Genomic DNA, 25,066 nt, shown 5'->3' on the forward strand with positions numbered 1-25,066 from the left:
CTTAAGCAGGGGGACACGTCTGGCACTGCAGGATTTGAGTCCCTGGCGGCGTAGTGTGTTACTGATGGTAGGCTTTGTTACTTTGGTCCCAGCTCTCTGCAGGTCATTCACTAGGTCCCCCCGTGTGGTTCTGGGATTTTTGCTCACTGTTCTTGTGATCATTTTGACCCCACGGGGTGAGATCTTGCATGGAGCCCCAGATCTAGGGAGATTATCAGTGGTCTTGTATGTCGTCCATTTCCTAATAATTGCTCCCACAGTTGATTTCTTCAAACCAAGCTGCTTACCTATTGCAGATTCAGTCTTCCCAGCCTGGTGCAGGTCTACAATTTTGTTTCTGGTGTCCTTTGACAGCTCTTTCGTCTTGGCCATAGTGGAGTTTGGAGTGTGACTGTTTGAGGTTGTGGACAGGTGTCTTTTATACTGATAACAAGTTCAAACTGGTGCCATTAATACAGGTAATGAGTGGAGGACAGAGGAGCCTCTTAAAGAAGAAGTTACAGGTATGTGAGAGCCAGAAATCTTGCTTGTTTGTAGGTGACCAAATACTTATTTTCCACCATAATTTGCAAATAAATTCATTAAAAATCATACAATGTGATTTTCTGGATTTTCTTTTCTCATTTTGTCTGTCATAGTTGACGTGTACCTATGATGAAAATTACAGGCCTCTCTCATCTTTTTAAGTGGGAGAACTTGCACAATTGGTGGCTGACTAAATACTTTTTTCCCCCACTGTATGATGGTCGATATCCCACAGCGTAGCGAGAACAGCACTTCCTCCCAAAACGTCTAGGCCGTTTCCAGGCAAACCTCTATTGGACATCACGTTGTTGATTTGGCATTTCTCCTGTGAGAGTGGTGGATATCCACTGGAGTAATGACTGGACTGATCCATCTGTCTATCAGTACAATCTGTACTGTGATCGACCTGGGTTAACTGTTGATTAGCGTGTAGGTGTATAAAAAGGGTCCTTGACAGAAATCAGAGTAATGAAATCCTCCATATAATCATCATCAAAAGATGGAGGAAATAGAGGAAGAGGGGTTAGTCAAGATGGGGAACACACACACACACACAGCAGCCTGCTGCATAATCAAAGCTGTGAAAACCGTATTGAGAAAACCACAGGGGATGGGGGCTAAATGGAAATCCTCCTAAATGGAAGAAGTGTTCATTTGGGGGTAGACACCCTGATAGGATTATTAAAAAGATGGATGGAGATAGAGGCTGTGGAGAGAACGAAGATGGAGGGATGGTGTGGACAGGAAACATTCAGAGGCGGAGAGTAGGCGAGAGAAACGATGCAAGAGAAATGGGAGGAATAAAATAGTGGGCTCGTTGAGGTGAAAGTTAAAGAGTGATGATAGGTGAGATAAAGTCCCTCCCCCTGTGATAACACCAGCCCCATTCAAATATGTGGAGGGTTCAAGCCCTGCATTGTTTTCACGGTAAGCCCTGGGGGCCATTTCAATAGCTGGAAATGGTTCCACTTTATGATCAGAGGATAAGAGAAGGATGTAGAGAGAGAAATAGAAACAGAGAGGGGCCTACATTCAACATGGTCTCACCCTGCCCAATAATTAAATGTAATGTCTTTCCATTTCCCTAAATGTACACGAGGCCCGGCAGCCATTCAACGACTGCTGGTTTGGAGCAACACTGTCGTCCTGTAGTAAAAACACACCACTGGCACGAATATGGAAAAAGTGGAAAACAGCTGTAAGCCAATTAGATTCAGAGGAACACCACAAATGATGATATTTAGACAAAAACAGAAATGCCTGGTAGGCCTGCAAAGCAAAATATCCGTCCTGACATCATATTTTCAGGAAACACGATACAGTAGGTTACATTACTTTTACTCCAGACGGTAGAAGACAGAAACCCAATAGGTCTTCATGCTGAGGTAATCTCAAGTGTTGATGTGTATTGTAGATATACAATGACGATATGCGTTGCTCTAGGCTTATTTCCATTCACAATGAACTGTGTTATCTACAGTGGCTTGTGAAAGTATTCACCCCCCTTGGTATTTTTCCTATTTTGTTGCCTTACAACCTGGAATTAAAATGGATTTTTGGGGGGGGTTGTATCATTTGATTTACACAACATGCCTACCACTTTGAAGATGCAAAATATTTTTGGGGGTGAAACAAACAAGAAATAAGACAAAAAAACAGAAAACTTGAGCGTGCATCAAATCCATTTAAATTACAGGTTGTAATGCAACAAAATAGGAAAAAACGTCAAGGGGGATGAATACTTTTGCAAGGCACTGTACATGTATGAAGGGGAAATTTGTAATCTCTGTTTTCATTAGGGTAAATGCAACTCAACTTTGTGCGTCTGTGTGTGGTGGTGGTGGCAGTGTGCTGCGAGGTGGCAGGGGCAGCGCCGGTGACGGTGGTACACACAGCTATCTCCGTGGAAACCCTGAAAAAAGTTGTCCTTTCATGTTAGCTTCAGCATCCCTCCCTCTACCCACTATCTCCTTCCCTCCCTCTACCCACTATCTCCTTCCCTCCCTCTCTTAAACATCTCCTCCCTCCCTAATCCTTTGCTCGCTGAGAGCAGGCTGGCTTTTAAGTGAACTCCTGTAGGGAGGGGGACAGAGGGTTCCGACGCTCCGCACTTTAACAACAACAACAACACTGTGAAAAGGGATCACTGACACTGAATGCGACCAAAAACGATGTAAGTGCCGTTCAAAGGTAGAGGGAGACTGTATCATCACAGGTACATTACTAGAGGTCACATACATTAGAGCTTAAGAACTATCAAATGTTCCATAGTATGTTGTTTTTACAGTAAAGCTTAACTATGTATCAGATGTTCCATAGCATGTTGTTTTTACAGTAGAGCTTAAGAACTATGTATAAAATGTTCCATAGCATGTTGTTTTTACAGTAGAGCTTAAGAACTATGTATAAAATGTTCCATAGCACGTTATTTTTACAGTAGAGCTTAAGAACTATGTTGTTTTTACAGTAGAGCTTAATAACTATGTATACAATTTTCCATAGCATGTTGTTTTTACAGTAGAGCTTAAGATTACTGGGTAGAAGAAAACATTAGCCTGCCATTTGAACAGCCTAACCTGAGCAGTCTCAGAGAACACTTCATCTACAGAGAAGCTGAGAGAGTGGTCACATGCGATCAAATCCACCCTGTTTTCTTAGGCAGAGCCAGAGAAGCCCCGAGGGGAATCAGTCATAGGGAGAGAGATTTCATACCATGTGGCTTTTCAGTCATGTTGAGACTGGATTACTAATATAGCTTTAAATGTACTATTATTCTCTTTACTATTATTGTTGTAGTTGCTGTTAATGTTAATATCATTACCACTACTGTCCAACCATTGTTGTTATATGTGTACTTTGAACGTTTATTTAATTTAACTTGCCATGCCAATAAAGTAAGAACTATGTATCAAATGTTCCATAGCATGTTGTTTTTACAGTAGAGCTTAAGAACTATGTATAAAATGTTCCATAGCACGTTGTTTTTATGGTAGCCTAGCAGAGTAGTACCAAACATCCATAATATACTAATGTCCCTCGGTTTCTCTCCCAGTCTCCATTTCTGCAGGTCAAAACACAATTTAGCCGACAGATGGAATGGCCCTAAATACTCTGCAAAAACGTCTGGGCGTGGCACAGCATTTCATTCCTGACTGTCCACCCACCCACCCAGCCGCCCGCCCGCTCGCACAAACACACACACACACACACACACACACACACTACAGCGGCATTATACTGTCATCCAGGCTTTGAAGGATTAAGGTTAACATCAAAAGCCTAGAGAGGAGCGGACAAGTCTGTGACGCATCACAGCGGCAGACCTGCTCACGTTTTTACACTTCCATATAAATACATACAGACAGGCTCTTAAAGAGACAGGGACTGTTGTGGTAAATAATCACTATACTTTATTAAAAATCAAAGTTATTCCAGAGTTTTTGTAGAATCAAGAATGACTTTATTAGAATTTCAACAAAGCCAGGCTAGTCTGCAGATTAGCCCCCCTCTCTATTTCGGTCTTCCTCTATATATAGTCTCCTTCACACCCACATCCTAGCTTAAAATCCCTCCCTCTTCAGTTTCCCACTCTTTATCGCTCCGCCCACTTCCTTTGTCTGTGATGGCGACTAAATTCAACTTTCATTCAGTTCAGAATCAATAGTAATACAAATCAATCAATCCCTTATCTTACAAAAACACTCATGTTTAGTTTAAACTCTGTTCAACCCCAGCTCTCAGAACCTTTGTTTGAGGAGAGATGCATTAGGCCACAGTCTGGTTTCAGTCTCTGATAAGGTAGGACAGCCATGAATTTAAGTAAGAGCGAGCAATTTGACACTAGGTCAGATTCCCACTTCACCCACACACACAGTGAAATGACCCAATTAAGTTCCTGCCTAGCAACAGAGAATTCTAATTTATATGTTTGTGATTAACTCAGTTTTATCTCATAGTCCACTAAAAAATCTCCCTCAGGACCGGGAAATAATAGCATGCTGTGTACAATCCTGCACCCCATTACAACATGTGACAGTTACACTATCGGTCAAAAGTTTTAGAATACCTACTCACTCAAGGGTTTTTCTTCTACAGGTCAGTCAATACGGAACATTTCAATAACTTTTTCTTCAAGTGCAATTGCAAAAATCATCAAGCGCTATGATGAAACTGGCTCTCATGAGGACCGCCACAGGAAAGGAAGACCCAGAGTTATCTGCTGCAGAGGATAAGTTCATTAGTTATCAGCCTCAGAAATTGCAGCCCAAATAAATGCTTCACAGAGTTCAAGTAACAGACACATCTCAACATCAACTGTTCAGAGGAGACTGTGTGAATCAAGCATTCATGGTCAAATTGCTGAAAAGAAACCATTACTAAAGGACACCAATAAGAAGAAGAGACTTGCTTGGGCCAAGAAACACGAGCAATGGACATTAGACCAGTGGAAATGTGTCCTTTGGTCTGGAGTCCAAATTGGAGATTCTTGGTTCCAACCGCTGTGTCTTTGTGAAATGCGGTGTGGGTGAACGGTTGATCTCTGCATGTGTATTTCCCACTGTAAAGCATGGAGGAGGAGGTGTTATGGTGTGGGGGTGCTTTGCTGGTGACACTATTTGCGAATTATTTATAATTCAAGGCACACTTATCCAGCATGGCTACCACAGCATTCTGCAGCAATACGCCATCCCATCTGGTTTGGGCTTAGTGGGACTATCATTTGTTTTTCAACAGGACAATGACCCAACACACCTCCAGGCTGTGTAAGGGCTATTTTACCAAGAAGGAGAGTGATGGAGTGCTGCATCAGATGACCTGGCCTCCACAATCCCGCGACCTCAACCAAATTGAAATGGTTTGGGATGAGTCGGACGGCAGAGTGAAGGAAAAGCAGCCAACAAGTGCTCAGCATATGTGGGAACTCCTTCAAGACTGTTGAAAAAGCATTCCAGGTGAAGCTGGTTGAGAGAATGCCAAGAGTGTGCAAAGCTGTCATCAAGGCAAAGGGTGGCTACTTTGAAGAATCTAAAATATAAAATATATTTTGATTTGTTTAACACTTTTTTGGTTACTACATGATTCCATATGTGTTATTTCATAGTTTTGATGCCTTCACTATTATTCTACAATGTAGAAAATAGTAAAAATAAAGAAAAACCCTTGAATGAGTAGGTGTTCTAAAACTGTTGACCGGTAGTGGACATGACAAGACTATCACTGAACATAGAGAGATTTTTCTCACTCAGCTCCCACAACTGAGGCTGCATTCATTTGATGAACAGAGTTTAAATGATTTTTGTTTTTGTTTGAGGTTGTGACTGGACATATTTCAGCTGTAGGAGAGCGAACCAACACTAACTCAACACTATAGCAACCCAGGAACCAACACTAACTCAACACTATAGCAACAAACACTAACTCAACACTATAGGAGCCCAGGAACCAACACAAACTCAACACTATAGCAACCCAGGAACAAACACTAACTCAACACTATAGCAGCCCAGGGGGCAGTTCAATAATTACTCTCTTAGTAATTGCTGCTGGCTGTTCTTCTAAATGGAATGTGTTCAATCCACCAACTCGGTTGATCATCTAAAAATACAAAGCTTTGCCATTCCAGGACTGACAAAAGACCAATGAACAGCCAAGAAAGACCAAAATAACAATTTAGATCAAAACAGAGATGAAGGGATTGTTCACTCACTAAATCTAGAACACAGAGGGCTCATTGTGTGATGACAGTTAACGAGGAGACGCACTGATTGACGAGGCTGCAGTAGTAAAGCCCTGGGGACAGATTCATTATGGTGGAATTTGGGCCTGGTGGAGTTTAGAATGTCAACCAGCTGAGCTGCACTGATCTCCAGCCAAATGAAAGCGATCAGGATTGTGTCGTGTGATATGTTGTTCCCCCATCAGATTCTGTTAATATCGGAGCTCCACTAATCATTAAATCACGTTCCCCAACTAATCTGATGTGATCCATACAGATGTTGTCTCAGATTCTGTTTCTCCCTGTGTTCTGAACAAGATGGCTGATGAAATCTGTCCTACACAATGCTATTGTAAGGAAGTTTTGAGCCTGGTGTTTGTCCTAATGCTCACTGGAGGTCAGGTTCAAAGTCAAGCTCTCAAATGTACACATCCAATGACTAAAGCTTTTAGATGGGGATTCGGGAGGATTCTGCTTTTTAATTTGAAAACTGTGGCAACATGCACTCTTCACACTGGATTTAACATTTTTCTACTTTAAAATTACCTACATGTAGGAGATGTGTGTTGGTAATGAACATGTGGACAGGGGATAGAGTCTGGGATCAATCCTTTATCTCTGGAGAACGCACGCCTAGATCATCACATTCTGTCACGACCTGTAACAAGTAGTGAATTCCCAGAATTCCAGAGAATTACACTCTCCATGGGATTTGTGGATTCAGAGCTTGTCCAGAACATTGACTGCAGGCCATTCTAACTCCCCAGCTTTTTCCAGATAGCTGTAACTACAGTAAAATAGTGGCTTTACATTGCAAATCCTACCCCAATGAATTTCAGGAATCTGTCATATACATGTATAATTCACTGGTGTTTGTTGTATTTTAGTAGGGCCTTTGCAGGGTAAATGTTCCATAGCATGTTGTTTTTACAGTAGAGTTTAAGATTACTGGGTAGAAGAAAACATTAGCCTGCCATTTGAACAGCCTAACCTGAGCAGTCTCAGAGAACACTTCATCTACAGAGAAGCTGAGAGAGTGGTCACATGCGATCAAATCCACCCTGTTTTCTTAGGCAGAGCCAGAGAAGCCCCGAGGGGAATCAGTCATAGGGAGAGAGATTTCATACCATGTGGCTTTTCAGTCATGTTGAGACTGGATTACTAATATAGCTTTAATGTACTATTATTCTCATTAATATTGTTGTTGTAGTTGCTGTTTTTTTTTTTTTTGGGGGGGGGGGGGGTGGATCAGCTTAATATTGCAGATAGATTGTATCTTCTATCAATGTAATTGTCTGCATCACTTCCAATCCCCCATGTTTTTTTTTTTTTTTTTTTTTTGTATATATATATATATACTCCCCTTTATTACTTTTCAACCCCGCCATCCTTTCCCTAATTGGAGTAAATTAGTGAACAACAATGCCCAGGCCTCTACTTCCGGTCTATACTTACTATCTACACCAGGGTTCTTCAATTCCGGTCCTGGAGGGCCGAAACACCTCTGTTTTTCATCCTCTCCTTCTAATCAGGGGCTAATTCAGACCTGGGACACCAGGTGAGTGCAATTAACTACCAGGTAGAAATAAAGAACAGAAGTGTTTCGGCCCTCCAGGACCGGAATTGAAGAACCCTGATCTACACCTTATGGACAGAGTTAATTTTACAATAATTCTATTCTTTTTTTTTTTTTTTTTTTTTTTGCTCCTGAACTACTTCTTCTACTCTCAACCTCTCCGATCATTTTCATGATGTCCATCCGGTTTGCTTCTATATGCCATATATTTCTAACTGTGCTCTTTCCCAAAAGCTCCCAACATACAACCTATATACTTATTATGGACACAGTATGCTTACATTATTAGCTATCTTTGTTATTATTTGTTGTTATTTGTTACTAGTCCCATCCTTCAACTCTATTCAATACCTCCCATCTATCTCTTAACACCATCCATATAGGATTTCTATTTGTTGTAGTTGCTGTTAATGTTAATATCATTACCACTACTGTCCAACCATTGTTGTTATATGTGTACTTTGAACATTCATGTAATTTAACTTGCCATGCCAATAAAGTCTATTGAATTGAGAGAGCGAGAGAGCACGAGAGAGCGAGAGAACTAGAGAGGAAGAGGAAGAGAGAGAGAGCGAGAAAGAGCACGAGAGCGAGAAAGAGCACGAGAGCGAGAAAGAGCACGAGAGAGAGAGGAAGAGAGAGAGAGCACGAGAGAGAGCACGAGAGAGAGCACGAGAGAGAGCACGAGAGAGAGAGAGCACGAGAGAGAGAGAGCACGAGAGAGAGAGAGCACGAGAGAGAGAGCACGAGAGAGAGAGAGCACGAGAGAGAGAGAGCACGAGAGAGAGAGAGCACGAGAGAGAGAGAGCACGAGAGTGCACGAGAGAGAGAAAATGAGAGAGAGAGGAAGAGAGGAAGAGAGCGAGAGAGAGAGAGAGAGAGAATTGAATTGAGAGAGAGAGCGAAAACGAGAAAGAGAATGAGAGCGAGAGAGGAAGAGGAAGAGGGAGGGAGAGAAAGAGCACAACAACAACAACAACAACACAATTCGACCCAACCAAATCATGAGAAAACAAAAAGAGAATTACTTGACACATTGAAAAGAACAAAAAAACAGAGCAAACTAGAATGCTATTTGGCCCTAAACAGAGAGTACACAGTGGCAGAATACCTGACCACTGTGACTGACCCAAACTTAAGGAAAGCTTTGACTATGTACAGACTCAGTGAGCATAGCCTTGCTATTGAGAAAGGCCGCCGTAGGCAGACCTGGCTCTCAAGAGAAGACAGGCTATGTGCACACTGCCCACAAAATGAGGTGGAAACTGAGCTGCACTTCCTAACCTCCTGCCAAATGTATGACCATATTAGAGACACATATTTCCCTCAGATTACAGCGATCCACAAAGAATTCAAAAACAAACCCAATTTTGATAAACTCCCTTATCTACTGGGTGAAAAACCACAGTGTGCCATCACAGCTGCAAGATTTGTGACCTGTTGCCACAAGAAAAGGGCAACCTGTGAAGAACAAACACCATTGTAAATACAACCCATATTTATGTTTATTTATTTTCCCATTTGTACTTTAACTATTTGCACATTGTTACAACACTGTATATATACATAATATGACATTTGAAATGTCTTTATTCTTTTAAAACTTCTGTGTGTAACGTTTACTGTTAATATTTATTGTTTATTTCACTTTTGTTTACTATCTACTTCACTTGCTTTGGCAATGTTAACACACGTTTCCCATGCCAATAAAGCCCTTAAATTGAAATTGAATTGAAATTGAGAAAGAGCACGAGAGAGAGAAAGAGCAAAAGAGAGAGAGAGGAAGAGAGAGAGAAAGAGCATGAGCAAGAGAGAGAGAGCGAGAGAGAGCGAGAGAGAGCACGAGAGTGCACGAGAGAGAAAACGGAGAGAGAAAGCGTATGAGCGAGAGAGAGCACGAGAGAGAGCACGAGAGAGAAAACAGAGAGAGAAAGAGTATGAGCGAGAGAGAGCACGAGAGAGAGAGAGCACGAGAGAGAGGAGCAGGAGAAAGAGTGACGTGGGTGTGTCAAACTGAGAAGCAAGACTCACGAGAGAGAGAGAGAGAACTACACAAACACATCTGTGATTAACATCAGTAGACCTTGGCAGGCAGCTCCATGTTTGCAGGAGAGAACCAGGGCAGACAGGTTCGCTCCAAACCCTCTCCCCCACTCCAAAGTGCTCTCGGCTGGGGAAGCACGAGCCATGTTCAGCCTCTCTCTCCCTCTCTGGAGGTATGTTTAAAGTGTGACTCACTAATACCAGCTGAGGGTTGGTTTTATGAGTCAACCTGTTGGCTGCTCACTTCGCTGCACAGAGCTGGGCTTGTGTTGTGCAGGAGGACATTTTCCTACATAAGAGTTTCTTTCTCAGCTACTGTAAGTGTTCCAGTTTTAACAAGACAATGGATGGGGGAAGTGGGAAGTATTTAAGCCTCCAACTGGGCATACTGTCTAATGGGTCGAGTTTTGATATATGGTACTCGAACTCGGTGACTTGAACTTGCATTTAATATTCATAAAATAGCTTTTAGATTTAGATTTTAGTCATTTAGCAGACGCTCTTATCCAGAGCGACTTACAGTTAGTGAGTGCATACATTATTTTTTTCATACTGGTCCCCCGTGGGAAACAAACCCACAACCCTGGCGTTGCAAACGCCATGCTCTACCAACTGAGCTACACGGGACTACATGATGACACGACACGACACATACTTTTCCTCTCATCTACAAGTGTGTGTGTGTGTGTGTGTGTTTCTGTAATTAGAGCCTTTCATTTTGATCAGATGTCAGCGGGGGTGAAAAATAACTTTGCTGTCTCCATCACACCCGTTAGATGGCCCAGCGCAGCGGGAATCCACCCCCCCACCCCCCCCCCCCCCCCCCCGACCCTCACCCACAAAACGGAGCGGGAGATATGGTCTGATGCCAGACTAAGAAAAGAGAGGAGTCCACTAATCAGATTCAGGCTGTGAGATTAGAGTGGAGAAAGTGATAAGCACTGAAAGAACAAGGGAGGGAGGGACAGGGAGATTGAGTAACACTAGTCTCGCATTGCCATTCCTCCAAAATAACGTCGTTGTCATGCCTCCTTTGGAGGTCTGGAGAATTTTGTATTGCAAAAACATTTTGTATTGTCCGCTGGAAGATTTTGATTGGATGTCACATTTCAAGAACCCTCCCCCACACACCCGTAGATGGGCTGGTGGGTGTTATGTGCGTCACTGTTTTCCATCCGGGGAGGAGTTGTTGTTGTCTATGCTACTTTCAAGTGCTAGTTTTCAAGTTATCAAGTGTGGCCGACAGCCTGCGATTTATATTTATTGAAATTGAAAGTGGATTACGCTGGTAAAGTCAAATGTCATATCACATTCTAAACCGCTCTAGTAAAATATTTTTTTTCCCTCGTCTCCATTCGTCCACATGGCTGCGGTATCTTGATGTAATCATTGTAAAAAATTAAAAACACGGTCTGCAAATGCATTTGTAGATAACAGCCATGGAAGAGGGTGAAATTGCAGCTCCAGCTGTCAGTAAAGGGAGAGTGGGCTACTGGATAGGGCAGGTCATTTTGTGGGAGGACATTATGAAAAGATTCTCCAGTTCCAGTCCCTAGAGGGTTAAACTTTGAGTACCGAGAGATAATAGAAACATATTATTCTGTTTAATTTTAGTATAACGCAGGGGTGAAAGTACGGCGGTGCAGTCCATTACGGCGTCCCGGCAAAATAAATAGTGGGAATATGCCGTACCGGTAAAACATGAGCCTATCACAATAATTAAAACAAAAATGTCAAGAAAGCTGTATGCTATTATACCACGTTTTTTTTATCCTTAGCGCATGTCATAAGCATGAAAAATGTGCGAATGAACTTTAAAAGAAAGGGGTGGTAGACCGAAGCGCCAAAATGTGGTTCAACAAAAACACGTACATTTTGCCAAGGCAGAGATGAGTGGCCGACACCGAGACACGCGCAGACAGCAGATGACGCATAAATTCTGGCCTAATGACATGACACATTTTGGTGTTTTGTGTAACAGATGTCTATTTCCATTCACCACTCTTTGGAGGCTGGAAATATGTTGCGAGTGGATGAACGTGCGCAGGTAGCCTTGTAAAGGAGACCTTTGAAGTGATTATTTGACAATTGGATGAAAACATCGTAACTGGTTGTGTTTATGACACAATAAATGGTAATCGATTTGAAAATGTAAATGACAAATCTTTATGACTAGGCCCACAGAGGCCCACAGAGATCACATTGAATTAATAGGGATTATATATGTCATTCTATGATTAGGCCCATAAAAAATGTTGCTGCACGCACTTCACATATAGGAGGTGCGTACCGGGAAGAAATTAATTATACTTTCACCCCTGGTATAATGAAGCCTGTTTCTTTGTGATGTTTTCTGTCCTCAGATATGGAAAGCTGTGGAAGCCTGTTTGCAGATAAATCGAGAGGTTCCAATGAATGTCCAAAAGAGACTAAGGGTATATCCTATATGCCATGGGTTAAATGTGTAGGCCTACCCATGTTAGCAAATGTTGTATACAAAAATACAGTTAAACATCACACACACACACAATGTATAAACATATTACAATTGGAGCAGGCCAACCCTGCTGGAGGTCTGCTGGGTGTGCAGGGTTCTGTTTCAGCCCAGCAATGACAAATCTTGATTCAACTGAGCAAATCTAATGAGTTAATAATCAAGTGTGCTATTGCTGCGCTGCAACAGAAGTCTGCTCACCCAGTAGATCAGGGATCAGTGGAGCGAGGTTTTTGTTGTTAACCTGAAATGATGCTTTAGTAATAATAGGCTAGTGTTAGTACTCAATTATCTATTGTTGTTTAGACTAAGATGTCTAATCTTTATATATGAGTTAGCTTATTTGTACATTTTGAAGTGATGAAATGTTCTTTGAAGTGAAGTGTTTAAACTTGTTTTAAATTGTTAAACTATTATTCAAAATGACCTTACTGTCAATTAATCACATAATAATAATAATAATAATAATAATAATATAATAATATATCACAATCCTGCAATAAAGACGGGAAGGGCTCTGTGTCTGTGTTTCTGAGTTGTATTCTTAAATGAACATTTCCTTTTTGTCTAGTTATAAGATCTCCAATCTGTTTTATTGTCACTTTCTCTCAGTAAATCAACTATGTCAATCCATTTAGCAGCTTATCATGTGACACGCATTGCCAATACAGTGATAGGCCTACAGTATGATGTCATTACTGACCTTATCGGCATCTGAAGCAGAGAATAGATACACTCACACATTGTTTACATGTTGAGCAATATGTTCTGAATTTAAAATGATACCAGCAGACAATGTATACGAGGCAAACCGTTTACCAGATTTTGTACATGCCTTTAAAGTGCTGACATATAAAATGATTTAGTGCAAATCCAACCCTTGTAATTTAGATCCAGGATGAAAATAAAGAGATGACAATTAGGCTACAGGAGATGCGCATTACAGGGAACATTTCATGAGGTCCATTTCATTTTATTTCATTCATTCATTCATTCATTCATTCATTCATTTTAGCAATTTTGCTTGCAAAAAGATTGCAGTTGTTCCCATGGTTGCTCTATGTATCGCTGACCCTGGATAAGCTAGCGACTGGGCTAAGACAGCTAAACTTTTAGGTCAATAATACACCGTTTTTATTTGCATTTTGTTGGCTTTATAATTTTGAGAGAAATGTAACTAGCTACAGTGGGGGGAAAAAAGTATTTAGTCAGCCACCAATTGTGCAAGTTCTCCCACTTAAAAAGATGAGAGGGGCCTGTAATTTTCATCATAGGTACACGTCAACTATGACAGACAAAATGAGAAAAAAATATAATCAAGAAAATCACATTGTAGGATTTTTTATGAATTTATTTGCAAATTATGGTGGAAAATAAGTATTTGGTCAATAACAAAAGTTTCTCAATACTTTGTTATATACCCTTTGTTGGCAATGACACAGGTCAAACGTTTTCTGTAAGTCTTCACAAGGTTTTCACACACTGTTGCTGGTATTTTGGCCCATTCCTCCATGCAGATCTCCTCTAGAGCAGTGATGTTTTGGGGCTGTCGCTGGGCAACACGGACTTTCAACTCCCTCCAAAGACTTTCTATGGGGTTGAGATCTGGAGACTGGCTAGGCCACTCCAGGACCTTGAAATGCTTCTTACGAAGCCACTCCTTCGTTGCCCGGGCGGTGTGTTTTGGATCATTGTCATGCTGAAAGACCCAGCCACATTTCATCTTCAATGCCCTTGCTGATGGAAGGAGGTTTCACTCAAAATCTCACAATACATGGCCCCATTCATTCTTTCCTTTACACGGATCAGTCGTCCTGGTCCCTTTGCAGAAAAACAGCCCCAAAGCATGATGTTTCCACCCCCATGCTTCACAGTGGATATGGTGTTCATTGGATGCAACTCAGCATTCTTTGTCCTCCAAACACGACGAGTTGAGTTTTTACCAAAAAGTTCTATTTTGGTTTCATCTGACCATATGACATTCTCCCAATCCTCTTCTGGATCATCCAAATGCACTCTAGCAAACTTCAGACGGGCCTGGACATGTACTGGCTTAAGCAGGGAGACACATCTCGCACTGCAGGATTTGAGTCCCTGGCGGCGTAGTGTGTTACTGATGGTAGGCATTGTTACTTTGGTCCCAGCTCTCTGCAGGTCATTCACTAGGTCCCCCTGTGTGGTTCTGGGATTTTTGCTCACCGTTCTTGTGATCATTTTGACCCCACGGGGTGAGATCTTGCGTGGAGCCCCAGATCGAGGGAGATTATCAGTGGTCTTGTATGTCTTCCATTTCCTAATAATTACTCCCACAGTTGATTTCTTCAAACCAAGCTGCTTACCCATTGCAGATTCAGTCTTCCCAGCCTGGTGCAGGTCTACAATTTTGTTTCTGGTGTCCTTTGACAGCTCTTTGGTCTTGGCCATAGTGGAGTTTGGAGTGTGACTGTTTGAGGTTGTGGACAGGTGTCTTTTATACTGATAACAAGTTCAAACAGGTGCCATTAATACAGGTAACGAGTGGAGGACAGAGGAGCCTCTTAAAGAAGTTACAGGTCTGTGAGAGCCAGAACTCTTGCTTGTTTGTAGGTGACCAAATACTTATTTTCCACCATAATTTGCAAATAAATTCATTAAAAATCCTACAATGTGATTTTCTGGATTTTTTTTCTCTCAAATTGTCTGTCATAGTTGACGTGTACCTATGATGAATATTACAGGCTTCTCTCATCTTTTTAAGTGGGAGAACTTGCACAATTGGTGGCTGACTAAATACTCTCCCCCCCCCCCCCCCAACTGTAGTAGCTAGGTAGTTAGTAGCTTACAAGGTTCGCTGACTTTTCTCAAAACTCAACTCATTGTGGCTAGCTAAAGTGCATTCGGAAAGTATTCAGATCCCTCGACTTGTTCCACATTCTTACTATACAGCCTTATTCCAAAATTGATGAAATTGTTTTGTCCCCCTCAATCTACACACAATACTCCATAATGACAAAGCAAAAACAGGTTTTTAAAGACATTTTTGCAAATTTCAACAAAAGAAAACAACAAAAAACTCTAATGTAACATTTACATAAGTATTCAGACCTTTTACTCAGTACTTTGTTGAAGCACCTTTGGCAGTAATTACAGCCTCGAGTCTTCTTGGGTATGACGCTACAAGCTTGGCACACCTGCATTTGGGGAGTTTCTCCCATTCTTCTCTGCAGATCCTCTCAAGCTCTGTCAGGTTGGATGGGGAGCATCGCTGCACAGCTATTTTCAGGTCTCTCCAGAGATGTTCGATCAGGTTCAAGTCTGGGCTCTGGCTGGGCCACTCAAGGACATTGAGACTTGTCCTGAAGCCCCTCCTGAGTTGTCTTGGCTGTATGCTTAGGGTTGTTGTCCTGTTGGAAGTTGAACCTTCACCCCAGTCTGATGTCCTGAGCGCTCTGGAGCAGGTTTTCATTAAGGATCTCTCTGTACTTTGCTCCGTTCAGCTTTCCCTCAATTCTGACTAGTCTTCCAGTCCCTGCTGCTGAAAAACATCCCCACAGCATGACGCTGCCACCAACATGCTTCACCGTGGGGATGGTGCCAGGTTTCCTCCAGACGTGACGCTTGGCATTCAGGCCAGAATTCAATCTTGGTTTCATCAGACCAGAGAATCTTGTTTCTCATGGTCTGAGAGTCCTTTAGATGCCTTTTGGCAAACTCCAAGCAGGCTGTCATGTTCCTTTTACTGAGGAGTGTCTTCCGTCTGGCCACTCTACCATAAAGGCCTGATTGGTGGAGTGCTGCAGAGATGGTTGTCCTTCTGGAAGGTTCTCCCATCCCCACAGAGGAACTCTGGAGCGCTGTCAGAGTGACCATCGGGTTCTTGGTCACCTCCCTGACCAAGGTCCTTCTCCCCCGATTGTTCAGTTTGGCCCGGGCGGCCAGCTCTAGGAAGAGTGTAGGAGGTTCCAAACATCTTCCATTTAAGAATGATGGAGGCCACTGTGTTCTTTGGGACCTTCAATGCTGCAGAAATGTTTTGGTACCCTTCCTCAGATCTGTGCCTCGACACAATCCTGTCTCGGAGCTCTACAGAAAATTGCTTCCACCTCATGGCTTGGTTTTTGCTCTGACATGCACTGTCAACTGTGGGACCTTATATAGACAGGTGTGTGCCTTCCCAAATAATTTCGAATCAATTGAATTTACCACAATCAAGTTGTAGAAACATCTCAAGGATGATCATTGGAAACAGGATGCACCTGAGGTAAATTTCGAATATCATAGCAAAGGGTCTGAATACTTATGTAAATAAGGTATGTTTATTTTTAATACATTTGCAAAAATGTCTAACAACCTGTTTTCACTTCATCATTATGGGGTATTGTATTGATGAGGAAGAACATTTATTTAATCCATTTTAGAATAAGGCTGTAACTTAAACAAAATGTGGGAAAAGTACTTTGATTGGTTTGATGTGTTGGGAGGCGTCACTGATTTACACCGGGTTCCGACCCCTCTTTAGCCGATCTCTGCCATGGAACTTCCCCAGATTCCCGACGAGGCTAGAGTAACACTAACACACAGTGAGCTCCAAAAGTATTGGAACAGCAACAAAAAATTTTTTTTCGCTCTGTTGTCCAGCACTTTAGATTTCAAATGATTCAATGACTGAGGTTAAAGTGCCGACTGTCAGCTTTAATTCAGCCATATTGAGTGAACCGTTTAGAAATTACAGCACTTTTTGTACATAGTCCCCAGTTTAGGGGGACTAAAAGTATTGGGAGAAATTGACTTATACTGTATGTGTATTAAAGTAGTCAAAAGTTTAGCATTTGGTCCCATATTCCTAGCACGCAATGATTACATCAAGCTTGTGACTCTACAAACTTGCTTGATTCATTTGCTGTTTGTTTTGGTTGTGTCTCAGATTATTTTGTACCCAATAGAAATGAATGGTAAATAATGTAGTGTAATTTCGGAGTCACTTTTATTGCAAAGAATATAATATGTTTCTAAACACTTCTACATTAATGCTGTTATTGTAATGGTGAGAGGTTAGCATGTCTTGGGGGTATGATGTGTGTGTCTAACTTTCTCACTCATCATTATTCATGATTCATTCAGGACTATCTGTAATCAAGGTAGCATCCACATTAATGTAGACAAATGAAAATTCCTGGAATCAGGAGGGAATACGCAGGGGAATCAGAACATCCTCCAACCGGGAGTTCTGGTAAACCTGGGAATTTTTTTAACGTTACAGGGTTTTTGCAACCCTAGCCAGCAAATGTCAGCCTGGTTTTTTGCATCACTCCGCGGCAACACTAGTCCTCCCTGATCTTCACACACAAAGACTGCGTTTACACAGGCAGCCCAATTCTGATATTTCGCCCAATTTTGGGGAAAATATCAAAATTGTGGCAAAATATCAGAATTGTCCTGCCTGTGTAAACGCAGCCAAACACTCATCCCAATCTGCCAGTGCCTGTCATTAGTCCAAACCACTTCCCTGGGGTCTTTTGACAGATGTATGAAAGTGATCAGTACACTGGAGCAGGAATTAAAACAGTGTAATCCAGCCATCTGGGGGCAGAGAGAACATGCAGTCAGCCTGCGATGCTCTGGCAATGATGCTGAGACTATAATTAATTGTGATTACACCAACAATTCTCTCTCTCTCTCCCTCTCCCCCTCCCTCCCTCCCCCCCTCTCCCCTCCCTCCCCCTCTCTCCCTCCTAGGGATGGGCATGAGTATTTCTTTCTCTCAAAATATTGTTGCAGAAATGTGTTTACATCCCTGTTTGTGAGCATTTCTCCTTTGCCAAGATAATCCATCCACCTAACAGGTGTGACATATCAAGAAGTTGATTAAACAGCATGATCATTACACAGGTGCACCTTGTGCTGGGGCCAATAAAAGGCCACTCTAAAAATGTGCAGTTTTGTCAGACAACACAATGCCACAGATGTCTCAAATTTTTAGGGAGTGTGCAATTGGCATGCTTACTGCAGGAATGTCCAACAATGCTGTTGCCAGATAATTTAATGTTTATTTCTCTACCATAAGCCGCCTCCAATGTTGTTTTAGAGAATTTGGCAGTACGTCCAACCGACCTCACAACCACGTGTAACTACGCCAGCCCAGGACCTCCACATCCGACTTCTTCATCTGCGGGAACATCGGAGACCAGCCACAGAAACTGAAGAGTATTTCTGTCTGTAATAAAGCCCTTTTGTGGGGAAAAACGTATTCTGATTGGCTGGGTACCCAGTGGGTGGGTCTGGCTCCCAAGTGGGTGGGCCTATGCCCTCCTAGGCTCACCCATGGCTGCGCCTCTGCCCAGTCATGTGAAATCCATAGATTAGGGCCTCATGAATTTATTTGAATTGACTGATTTCCTTATATGAACTGTAACTCAGTAAAATCATTGAAATTGTTTCATGTTGCCTTAATATTTTTGTTCAGTATAGATAAATGTGCACATATTTTTTTACCAGTGCGGCCCTTGTTCTAAAATAGCTTTTTTCTTCTTCATTGGAGTACTCGGAAAAAACTCATGCGAGTACTCGAACAGTCAAAAAAGGTCAAATACCCACAAACTCCTTTAATACTCTTCAGACACAGTGAACTTTCAAAATCATATTTTCTTTCCTCGAAGAGATAACGACTTAATGAGCGGCTAGATTGGAATGTCTGGCCCCTGAAACAAACCCCAAACACACGGTGATTAGAAAATACAGTAGAAGGCAATATGTCTTGGTCTTCTCTTTCGGTCTTGTGTAGAAGGAGTGGGTGACTCATTGCTAAAGCAGAGCCACAAAGTGATATTGGCTAGGGGTAGAGGAATCTACACACACACACACTATCTGGGATTGTAATGGGTTATTATCATTAGGATAATGTGAGAGAGACCTTCACGCAAGGATCACATGCACACTATATCCTTTGAATAATTTGTTGCGAACAAGTTTCAAAATTCAAATTGCCTTCGCTCTCTTTCCCTTTCATTTGACTAAAAGTGTCACCTACATAGGCACATTTGCATATAGGACATACCAGGACAAGCTAATCAAAAGTGATATGAATCCCAATAGGCAGTGCATTAACGTGTGCACACACACACACACAAAAACAGTCACTCTCCCATTGACGTCGTAGAACTGAGTCACCTTTAACCGGAGGCGGTTCATCTCAACAGCAGTGTGCAACACAACCTCAATTATCTCAAATTGCTTATGATTGTGACCTGCATAATTTCTAATGAGAAACTTTTCCTCCATAATCTGAAAAGTCCAAATGACAGTGTTACAGTGAGTCATAAGGCTCCAGTGTTTCCCCTATATTCATTTAGCTAAAGTGTTGCCTCCGCTGAAAGAAATATGTACTTTAAAAAATAAATAAAATTCTGCCGACACACTTTTAAATGGATAGACGTAGCTAGCATACAGGCTCATCTCTGACCACACTGATAGAGCATTTGCATACAGGATAGAACCCTCATTCTCAGGAAATGGGAGACGATGGGGCTAAAGCGAACATAGCTAGCTAGCTAACACTGCCCTCGAAAGGACCTCTTGTTTTTTCCCCCATCATCAGGCACGTTTTCTTTTCTCCTCTCAGGTCTAAAATGACCCTTCCAGTAGGATGGTGTGAGACGCGGCAGGTGCAGTGGCCCATAGCGTTGACTGGTGTTTGCACAGCATCTGAGGAAGATGCTTGTGGTCACATGGTGAGATTCCATGCCAGGAGGCTAAAAAGAAGAAGAGCACAGAAAGAAAATCTCCTGAAAATAACCAAACTGCTTCTTCTGCAATAAAAATCTAAGAACATATTGTAGGTCAGAGGTTGGCAGATACACCAAGCAGACCTTTTTAAAAGGCTAATTCAAGTGACCACAAAATACTTTCTACATCTAGTTGTCATAAGCATGCGACAACATTGGGATTCCTTTTTGGGAAACATACTGGAAAGCAGAAATCCCTGGCTGGCTTCTAGATGTTCTGGAATCCTTGGTTGAGTCGGTTCAGTTTCTCCGCTAGGCCTGAGAGAGTTAAGCTCAACCAGCTAGCAGCCATCTGTTCCTTGAGATCTCCCCCAGTCTCACAGCCCAGCCCAGTCATCACACTTTAATTAGCTCAGGGAAAAATACAAGACAAAAAGAGAAAGTTCCCTAACAGAGAGCAAGCAACTAAATGAGGGCTAGATGGGGGAAGCTTCAGAGGCTGGGCCGAAAAAGAAGAACTAAAATGAGGGAGGATAAAACACAGGCAGCCCAATTCTGATCTTTTGCCACTAATTGGTCTTTTGACCAATCAGATCCTTTGCCCATAATTGGGCAAAAGATCAGAATTAGGCTGCCTGTCTAAACGCAGCCTAAGTAATATGCTGTATCCAGACCCAGACAGTATTCACATTTAATGAGTGTGTTTTTTTTATGTGATAAGCACATGGAAGCCAAACAGGCAAGTGGTATATCATTATCAAATATACTGTATATACAGTCCATTTCTCAACGCTCAACATCCAGGCGAGACTCTAGGAAGCCGATGCTGACATTGTAAGCAACGCTGACCGCTTTTGGACTGAATTTGGCAAGACATTTTGTCTGAAAGGTAAACAAACTAAAGCTATCTAAAATTCCCAAGAGAGCACGCATTCCAGCTGTGGTGTGTTTACACCATCTCTAAAGAGATCAATCTGAGAATGTTGGAATTACTGTCTGGGTCTGGATACAGCATATTACTTAGGCTGCGTTTACACAGGCAGCCCAATTCTGATCTTCTGCCCAATTATTGGCAAAGGATCTGATCTGATTGGTCTTATGACCAATCAGTGGCAAAATATCAGAATTGGGCTGCCTGTGTAAACGCAGCCTTAGAGTAGGCTTTGAACAGCATTGGGAAGTGGTCAAGGTTGGTGGAGCAGTTGCTCACGGCAACAGCGGATAGCAGTGGTTAAGGCTAAGGTAACCACAGGTGGCTAACCGTAGCCACCAGAGAGCCTATATTGATTGGCGGTCCCGACTCATGGAGCAGGAATGTGATGAGGACAGTGGTCCAACAGTACATGTGAGGAGATTTACACTATGGCAAGAAAGAGTAAACCTTCTGGTATCTGTGATAGGGCGAGCAAACACACACCCAAACACAATCGACTGGGTGGCTTGGCCTCACAGGACACAGCCTGAGAACAACCTGCTACTACACAGATCCTGACAGATGTCTCATCTCGCTTTGGGTGACAGAATGACGGTACTTTACTCCTATAGTCTCAAACCCAGTCAATATGGAGGGAGAGAGAGCTCCTCTACTGGAGGGACACCTAGTCAAGATGGATGGAGCTCCTCTAGTTAGACACCTAGTCAAGATGGAGGGAGAGAGAGCTCCTCTCACACCTAGTCAAGATGGAGGGAGAGAGAGCTCCTCTCACACCTAGTCAAGATGGAGAGAGAGAGAGCTCCTCTAGTAGACACCTAGTCAAGATGGAGGGAGAGAGAGCTCCTCTAGTCAGACACCTAGTCAAGATGGAGGGAGAGAGAGCTCCTCTCACACCTAGTCAAGATGGAGGGAGAGAGAGCTCCTCTCACACCTAGTCAAGATGGAGAGAGCTCCTCTAGTCAGACACCTAGTCAAGATGGAGAGAGCTCCTCTAGTCAGACACCTAGTCAAGATGGAGGGAGAGAGAGCTCCTCTAGTCAGACACCTAGTCAAGATGGAGAGAGAGAGAGCTCCTCTCACACCTAGTCAAGATGGAGAGAGAGAGAGCTCCTCTAGTCAGACACCTAGTCAAGATGGAGAGAGAGAGAGAGCTCCTCTAGTCAGACACCTAGTCAAGATGGAGGGAGAGAGAGCTCCTCTAGTCAGACACCTAGTCAAGATGGAGGGAGAGAGAGCTCCTCTAGTCAGACACCTAGTCAAGATGGCGAGAGAGAGAGCTCCTCTCACACCTAGTCAAGATGGAGAGAGAGAGAGAGCTCCTCTCACACCTAGTCAAGATGGAGAGAGGGAGAGCTCCTCTCACACCTAGTCAAGATGGAGAGAGCTCCTCTAGTCAGACACCTAGTCAAGATGGCGAGAGAGAGAGCTCCTCTCACACCTAGTCAAGATGGAGAGAGAGAGAGAGCTCCTCTCACACCTAGTCAAGATGGAGAGAGAGAGAGCTCCTCTCACACCTAGTCAAGATGGAGAGAGAGAGAGAGCTCCTCTCACACCTAGTCAAGATGGAGAGAGCTCCTCTAGTCAGACACCTAGTCAAGATGGCGAGAGAGAGAGCTCCTCTCACACCTAGTCAAGATGGAGAGAGAGAGAGCTCCTCTCACACCTAGTCAAGATGGAGAGAGAGAGAGCTCCTCTCACACCTAGTCAAGATGGAGAGAGAGAACAAGCAGTCATCAGCATCCCGCCTGCTCTCCATTTCCCTGACACTCCGGCACTGCGTTGGCTGGGTACGCATACAGTAGCAACAGGAGTAGCCTTTTGCAGCTACATTATGTCTGTGGTCTCTGGGTGAGTCATGCATCATTATAACCCCTTAATTAGCCCCAGTGTGAGCGGTTAATTACCAAGGGAGAGCACGAGAGGGCTGGTCTACCACATACGGGTCATTACTGATGGAACATCGCCTGAACATTGACGTGAAGTTTGTATGAGGGGAACTGATTGTCGGCTCGTTAAAGCTCTGGCATGACAATGTGGCTGATGAACAGAACAGACATCGTATGAGAGATACAAAATGGTCTCCTATTGGGGTAATGTAGAGTGGTAGTGTAGCATAAGAGGCGGTGACAACGATCACAGCTTTGAGTTATAACAATGGTATCAGACGTAGGTTATGTAAGCAATACACGTGAGGAAACACACTCATCTACTAAACATATCTACAGGTGCCTTATCGCTCCTCCACGGTTTATAAACATATCTAGAGGTGCCCCATCGCTCCTCCACAGTCTATGTACACACAAGCATATATGCAGTGAGGAGAGTGTCGGTGTGGTTTGACAGATGCAGAGTTCCTGCTGAGTATTGCTATAAAGGAGTGTCATTATACTCAAGTTAGCTCCATGGTCCCGTGTGGCTCAGTTGGTAGAGCATGGCACTTGCAACGCCAGGGTTGTGGGTTCGATTCCAACAGGGGACTAGTACCAATTAAAATGTATACACTCACTACTGTTAATCGCTCTGGATAAGAGCGTCTGCTAAAATGTAAAAAATGAGAAAAGTTACCGTCTGAGATAGAAACAGTATCTAGGAGGGAAAACATGCAACATATATCCTCTATAAATTGATTTTACAGCACGTCGTTCTTCATGTTAATTTATACTCTGCACATGTCCATAACTACGCCATCTAATTTCCTGCTCAGCAAGGAGGGGGGTCACTGACTGCCTGGCCATGTGCCCTCCGCACACAGACACTCATCATGTACCTGGCGGTGTGTAATAGAAACGCATGGCCTGGTCAGTGCTGCTGGGGATAACTCCTTCCACCTCACCAGAGACGGCTGGAATAACAGCCCCATGAACACATTCATGCAGATGAGGAAGGTAGTGCTTTCTATGGCGGCGGTGTGAAGGAGAATGGATATGTTCTGCTTGTATTAGGGAGCGTGTTGGACAGTCTCGGCTTGGAACATAAGCTATAATAAAGCATGTGACACCTGCGAGACTGTCTAGCAGGCTGTGGAAGAACGACATGGACTGGTGTCGAGAGGGAATATTCGCAATGTATATCATATTCCATCTATACGAGTCTCATTACTGCGGTGCGTTTCCATAGGTACTTCCTGGTGCTCACCTCAACACAGAAGACATGTACATATAACCTCTCTCCCAGCAGCCCTAAGGACAGCAAAAGACACCAAGGGTCAGAGGTCAATGTAATGAAAAATAATGTTTCCTTGAAAGTTTCCATCCCGTTAGATCTCTCAGAGAGAGCGTGAGAGAAAATGACAGTGAGAGGAAAACAGACATAACCATAGAAGGCCCGGTGAAGGGTGCCATCGTTCATTAAGAGTGGGAGAGCACCTCTGGGCTCCTGTGGAGCACCACCTCTGTCCCTCATCCCTCTCCCAGACAAAGAGGCTCTAATTAAGGGAGACCCCGTCCCCCTTGACTCCACCTACTGGCCTACTTGGCTAAATGAGGATTTAGACTGAAGCCCCGGGGAAAGCTCACATTTATCCCTCCACCGGTGGAAATAGACGCAGATTCATCAGGGACGACAGGCTTTGATTACGTAGATTGGATCTGGGGTTCGGTTCGATGTGATACACAATGTGTGTGTGTGTGTGTGTGTGTGTTCGTATTGGTGTGTGTTTACACAAACGCAAATCAAAACCTCTTACACGCAGTACGAGCTGAATTATTTTGCATTCATTCATGAACTGAAAATCCCTCCGCCCCAAACCCCCTCTGGTAAAAAAAACAGGAATTGGAAAAACCACAGAACATACAGGAATTCTGAATCAACTTTGATTTCAGCTGTTTTTAGTGGATTGTCATTCTGTCTCTGTATATTATATGAGGAGTGCTTCTACGCCTGGCTGTGCTGTAGTGGTACGGCAGTGGAGCTAGCTAGTGTAGCGCTCCTTGGGGAGTTCACGTCAGGTCTGAAAATAAACAGAGCACGCACACACACACAGAAAAATTGGACGAAAACAGGGCTGTTTTAGTCAACTGGAAAACGGGCAAAGGAGAGAAAGAAAGTACAAAAACGAGTGAAAGATTTTAGAAACTAA

The 25,066-nt window shown here is 43.0% G+C and overlaps 1 protein-coding gene across 11 annotated transcripts in view; it reads right to left on the reverse strand.

The window, feature by feature from the left end:
- Nucleotides 1-25,066, reverse strand: part of LOC311116389 (calcium/calmodulin-dependent protein kinase type II delta chain-like) — a 108,079-nt gene that overhangs the window by 73,304 nt on the left and 9,709 nt on the right. The window lies entirely within an intron of this gene.

The sequence above is a fragment of the Coregonus lavaretus genome, assembly GCF_964263955.1.
Source record: "Coregonus lavaretus genome assembly, contig: HAP1_SCAFFOLD_524, whole genome shotgun sequence".
NCBI lineage: Eukaryota > Metazoa > Chordata > Actinopteri > Salmoniformes > Salmonidae > Coregonus > Coregonus lavaretus.